Below are 6888 nucleotides of genomic sequence, written 5' to 3' on the forward strand. Positions count from 1 at the left end.
CTGTCCTCCTGCTCCCCTCCCTGCTCTCCTCCCACCCCCGGAACCCCCAGTTTCTGAATACATATCTTCAGAATTGTCCAGGAAATAAGGCCCTTTAAGAAATTAACAGTGAATTCCAGGTCTTATTAATTTGCATTGGTTGTGGGGTTCTTTTGGTTGGCTGGTTTTGTTTGATTTTGTTTTTATGGCTTTGGGTTTTTGCTATGCTAGGTCTAGCTTCTCTTCATGCTACACAAAATTTTATCTCCTTTGGAATATAAGTACAATTTGAGCCAAAATACGCCACAAGTTGAAGAAGTTATGTTGTAGTTGGTGGAATTACTATGGATTGATGGACAAGATATGACTCAAGGCCAAAAGCTTTTTTGGTTTTTTGGGGGGGGCTTCTTCCATCTCTGGAACAATCCCTGCTAAAATCTCCACACCAGGGGCTCTCTCTAGTGCTCTAATGATGGAAGGCTGTCAGCCTCCCTTGAGGGAAGCCCGTTTCCACGTGATTAGCGAGGCTGATGAAATCCCTTTGGAAGACTTAAGGTCTCTCTTTGGAAGACTTAAACTGTATCTGAGCTCCCCTAGGAATGAAGAACAGCTGGGTAACCTAGCTTGTGTCATGTCCGTAGATCATCTCTCCGAAGGCAGCTCCTTGGATGTGCTATGCAACCTGAAAAACCTCCAGAACCCCTAGCAACTGACAGATCCTACAGCTCCTACAAGTTAGGACAGTAAGAAGGCAAGCCCAAGACAGCAGAGGTCACATTTGTCCTCAAGTCAGCAACAGCTGTCCTACCCCCTTGTTTCCATGGAGAAGAATTGTGGTTGCAGTGATGCTGGACTTGAAATCCCTACCCTTGCCATATGTGTCCATCCAGGTTAAGGAGATTTTTCTGCTTCTTTAGATTCTGCCTGTGATGCCTTAGGTTTTATCTTTTATATTTTTCAGATTCTGTACTGCTTTAGTGTGTAGTTCTGAGCTTCGTATAAAGTATTGGTAAGCTTTCTTCACAGAGTAGCTAGACAAAACAATTCCTTCTCTAGCTGTGGACCAAGGACAAGTGATCCAAATTTTATCCCAAGAGCATAGACAATGTGGATTGAAGAGAGAAAAACAAGAAGGATGGGACTTCAAAACGTAAAGCTATAATTGGACAATTAACTCCAATATGCTAATGGAGCAGAAAGTGTGAGACCCCATGACTGGTCATCCATTTCTTGACCCTTTTTGGTTCATTTTGGGCATAGCCCTAGCTGGGCTCTTGTGCTGCCCAAGGTGTATCCATTGAGGCTTTCTAATAAATGCCTACTTTATTCTTTAGCTCCATCTAGCCTCTGTTCTAGGTCAACCTTCACAAGGCATCACCTGTATGTCTGTATGTCTGCTTGGTTGTCCCAGGTCCTCAGCTATCCATATACCTAGGAATTCACTTGGTGTTAACTCACACCAGAGATCAATCATTGGCCCACAGTGGCAAGGGAAGCTGAAGCTCAGACTCTAGAAGTTTGCCGGTTCAGAAAATTGAAGACTTGAAGGTCTTGAATTTAACAGGTCACTTCTGTGGAACTGAATTTCAAAGTGGCTAAATGAATCTGTTCAATTAATGCACTCTTCTTTAGTGTAATATCACCCCCTAGTACCATTTGGGTACAGTTTCCACTGTTACATTTTTCCAAACCTGTCTTGATTTCTTACCTTGTCCCCCCAGTAATCTTGAAGAGGTAGCAAGAGATGCACCAGCAGCCATGGTCCTGGTAAAGTGTCAAAGATTTATTTAGCTCAAGATGTGAATTTGTCAAGACATCAGAATTTAAATGTTTATCCCAAGGAGTTGAGGAATTTTTAAAGCTTTCTTTTATGTCTGTCTGGAAGTCAAAAATACAGCTACATACAGACAGTGATACAGTTGCTTCTACCTTCCAGAAGCAGAGTGCAATGTTTGGTGGGAACGATTTCACTCCTGATTTGTAATAGATTGGACAGAGGGAACAACTTAGTTGGAGTAAGACCAGACAGATACTTTGAATGTTAATAAGTCACTTGGACTTCATGACATTTGCCTGAAAGTCCTGAAGGAATTCAAATGCGAAGCTGCGAACTGCCGGCCAAGCTGCATAACCTGTCTGTCATTAGTATCTCTGTGCCTGAGCACTGATGGACTGCTGGTGTAACCCATTCACTATAAAAAATTACTGGTGTGTATGACTTCCATCCATAGTAAGAGACAGGTGTCTATTATAAAAGGTAAGATTGAAGAATGGTCTTGGTGATAGTCTTGTGAGAAAGACGCAGTGTGGCTCCTTTAAAGGGAAATCACACATCATTGCCATGCTGGTTTCTGCGAAGGTCTCAATAAGCACAGGAAGTTACTAATGGGTTGGAGGAAAGGTCCTTTTATGGAATGAAAGCTGAATAAAGAACAAGAAGTAAAAAGGCAGGGGAAAAGGGAAGGGAAGGGAAGGGAAGGGAAGGGAAGGGAAGGGAAGGGAAGGGAAGGGAAGGGAAGGGAAGGGAAGGGAAGGGAAGGGAAGGGAAGGGAAGGGAAGGGAAGGGAAGGGAAGGGAAGGGAAGGGAAGGGAAGGGAAGGGAAGGGAAGGGAAGGGAAGGGAAGGGAAGGGAAGGGAAGGGAAGGGAAGGGAAGGGAAGGGAAGGAGAAGAGAAGAGAAGAGAAGAGAAGAGAAGAGAAGAGAAGAGAAGAGAAGAGAAGAGAAGAGAAGAGAAGAGAAGAGAAGAGAAGAGAAGAGAAGAGAAGAGAAGAGAAGAGAAGAGAAGAGAAGAGAAGAGAAGAGAAGAGAAGAGAAGAGAAGAGAAGATGGGTTATCCAGTCCAACTGCCTGACCACTTAAAGATCAAAGTTAAAAACTGCTATTAAGGGCATTGTCCAAATACCTCTTAAACACTGACAGGCTTGGTGGTATTGGCCATCTCTCTAAGAACCTGTTCATGTGGTTTACCACCACCTTGGTAAAGAAATTCTTCTTCATGCCCAGTTTGCACCTACCCTGGCACAGCTTTGAACTGTCCTGTCACTGGAACCAAGGAAGAAGAGATCAGGCCCTCCTCCTTCACTTCCCCTCCATAGGAACCTCAAGAGAGAAGCAAGTTTTTCCTCCAAGTATATCCCATATATTTCTCTTAGGAGTAGTTTGTTTCAGCAGCTTCATGGATGACCTAGGGGAGTGACTGAACTCCCTGCCTCCCTTTCTTGCAATTTTTTGGACAGCCCCAGAGGAGACAAGTGCAATGCCTTGATATTAGACAGCAACACTGGGAACAGTGTCCCAGCAGCAGTGGTCCCTAGGTGCTGACTGGTGGAAGATGTTTTGCAGGGTGCTGGCCTTCTTCTCTGTGCAGATGAAACTGTAGAAATGAGGTAGGGTTAGCACAGAAGGGGTCAGCCTTCCTCAGGGAATGGGAGCTTTTGCCTTCCAGACCATTGCTACAGGCAGGCAAGAAGCTACCAAAGAATTGAGAGGTTGGCAGGAACCATCATTTTGCCTTGGTTCACAGTACTGGTTCATGGTACTGGTAAGTTTTGATGGGCCTAACCAGCCTCTCCTGGATCTTCCACCACATCTTCCCATGGGACCAAGAAACCCATTTCACCTCAGCCCTGGGCTTTTAGTCCCTGCCTGAGCTGTAACGTGGTCTATCTTTTCCAGCTATGCATGGCCATATTCACTGTTCATCTGAACCCTGGAAATTGAATAGACTTCCTGGCTTGACTTCATACCTGCCTGGAAATCACTGGACTGTGACTGGCACTGACTGCCACTACCGGGAGGGATACTGACCTACAAACCAACTTCTCACCTGCACCTTGGACCTGCTTTGCCACCACAAGCTCATCTGATGATCTGGACTCTCAGTTGAACCCAAGTCCATCCCTAGGCCTGCCTGCTCTCTCCGTGTAGGAAACTGGGACAAGACTTGGCTGGAGAGACCTTGTCCTGCCAGCCTTTTCTCCCTTGCCTCCTGGAGCCCAGATGCTTAGGGGCAGTTGTCCCATCTCTCTTCCCTGACAGAAGAAAACTTTCCCAGTAAAATATGCTGTTTTACATGCTCCACTACCCAAGAACACTCTTGTTCTGTACATCTATCCTTTTTTCCTGCAAGACCTCACTACAACTCTTCCCTTTCCAGTATCTGCCATTAAGCCATCTGGAGCCCCAGCCAACTCAGCCTCCTGGAGTGGCACCACCTTACCAGGCTAGGGTGGGAGCTGCAAGCTGAGTTGCCTCCTGAACAGTCCCTACCTGTACCTGTGGTGACAAATAAGCCAATAAGTTTCAGGGAGAAGGCAGATGTACACCATGGTTACAGGATATTTTATGTTGCTTTAAGTCCTGGAGAACAGGCTGGGAAAGATGGAAAATGTTAAAAATGCACCTATTGTGAATCCTTGTCCCCATTCTGGATTGGAAGAGCACTGCCTCAGCATTGCTCTGAGGCACTGGGATCAGTGCTCATGGATTCCATTGGATTAGCACTGCCTCTTGCAATCATTCTGCACTCAATGCACCTAACAGCAATGTGAAGGGAGTAGGTTGAAGTGGGACCAAGCAGAATGCTTTGATGCAGGTGTGCTGTTCAGTGGGTGACCAGAGGTTTCAGGTGTGAGGGGTTTTGACAAAGATGGGGAATATAGCTGGGAAGCACTTCTGGGGAGCAGGCCCTGGGCTCAGTGTGATTGTTGTGCTAGCTGGGAAGTGAGGTGGGACGTTATACGGCATTGTCAGGAAGGTGGCCAGCAGATTCCTCAGTGATGGAGTACCACTGAATGACCTCAGAGCAAAAATGGTCTGTGCAGCTGGTGGACTCCTCTGAGCACCCTGCCTGTGCCAAGGAGAGCTCAGGGCCCCAGCTGTCCTGGGAGGCAGCCCATACCTTGTAGTATCCTGCAGATTGGCTTGCTTGCCAGTCTGCTGAGGCTAGGGGGGAGAAAAGTGTTGGTAGTTCACAGAATTATTGACAGAAGAAGCAGGAGGGAAATGGGGAAAGTCAAAGAGTCGTTCCCCAGTGTCAGACACAGAACTGGATCTGAAAAAGCTAAGCAAAATTTAATGCTGGAAATCAAGGGGTCGTGACTAAAGCTGCTATCACAGATGTCCTGAGTAAATGCTTGTGGACAGTTTAAAAATATAGAGACAACCTGAACATTGCCATAGACTACAATATTAAAAGCAGTGTCATTTTAGTCCCATTAGGTAAAGGAGCCTGATATTCATATTTCAGTAACTTTCTCTCACATATACCCCTGCTGATAAGCCTTTTCACCTTCAGAGTGCTCTGTTGGGTTCAAATGACACCAAATCTTCTTCCCCCTCGATACTTTTGGAGCCTCTGATAATATAGAATGGGAACTAAAGAGCTGTGTGAGACTGAGTAACCCTGAAACAGGAGTACAGACCTCACCCAGCTGCTGTGGAAATAATCAAAGTCATTAGCCAGGGACACTGTGATAAAGGGTTCACACTAAAGCAAACACTTGGGAAACTGAGTGTCCTGCTGAAAGTGTACTGGGAGAGCTAGTTCCCTCCAGGGTTCTTTAGGTACTTGCTGGAAGATGGTGGATTTCTCTTTGGAGGGGCAGCATTCCTTTGCAACCATACATCATCTGACTACAGAGCACTCCTTTAGAGCTGTGTATGCCTGTACTTGAAGAACTGCTGCTGTTCTGATGTGAGAGAAACGGCCTGCTGTGTGTATGCTGAGGATGAGCAATAAGAGAAGAGAAAGAAGGGTGAAACGGAGAGCCCTTCTTGACTATGCCCCTTTACTGCAGTTACTTCAGTCCAGCTGTTCTTCATGCAGTTGCCACTCCTGTGACTTTGTGTCACTAGCTGCCATGTCTGGCTCTTGGAAATGTTCATGCTTGATTATTTTCCTGTGTACTGCCTATTCTGAGCCAGACATGCAGGAGACAGGGTATTCATCATGCTAAACCAGCCATAATTCAGAGGAGGAAAAGAACGTATTTTCATACAGTATTTGTTACATATCATAGGCCATCTGCAATGCTTATGTGTGTCACTGTAATGGGTTGACCCTGCTGGATGTCAGACACCCACCAAAACTCCTCTATCACTCCCTCTCCACTGCTGGACAGGGGAGAGAAAATACAATGAAGGGTTCATGGGTTGAAATAAGGACCAGGAGAGATCACTCACCAATACTGTCACAGGCAAAACATGCTTGAATGAGAGATATTGAGTTTATTGCTAACAAAATCAGAGCAGGATCATGAGACTTCAAAAACTTCCTTCCTCACAACCCCCTATCCTTCCTAGCTCTACCTTCTCCACAGCCTGGGACCAAGCTTTTCAAGACACTAAGGCAGTTTTGGTTACATCATATTTCCATATTCTGTCAGTGTTGACTTTGACCAACATCTTGTTTGCCAGCTGGACAAAATGTGTGATAGCAGTGTGGGTGAGAGAGGTGTAGGTCCTGAAATGCACTAGTGTGGACTTCATTCATAGTGCAGCAGCTCTAGGGCCTCCAACAGCTGTCCTGTGCCCAGTGCTCAGGGAGTGGAGGTCAGGGATTCTCAAACATGCATGTGATGCACAGTACGTGACATATTCCCTGTTAATGAAGAATGCAGGACAGGCCCTGCAGATGAATTGCAGATCAGAAGCAAGCCCTCAGTGAAATTGCTACTTGTCAGTGCACTCCAGGTAAGGCTGTGGAAGAGGTCTCTTCTCTAAACCAAACCCCTCAGCAGGTGCCCATCTCGATAGGAATGGATAAAATAGGGATTCTGTCTCTCAAAAAATAAACTGGAAAATAAAGAAGACTGCTGTATTTTGTTCCTATATCTGGAAGCATGTTTAAGATAGTGATTGGAGAGAAGGAGAGAGGGACTGGGGGAGTCAGGGAACCTGGGCTGCTTT

The sequence above is a fragment of the Lonchura striata genome, chromosome 2 (assembly GCF_050655825.1).
Source record: "Lonchura striata isolate lonStrDom1 chromosome 2, ASM5065582v1, whole genome shotgun sequence".
Taxonomy (NCBI): domain Eukaryota; kingdom Metazoa; phylum Chordata; class Aves; order Passeriformes; family Estrildidae; genus Lonchura; species Lonchura striata.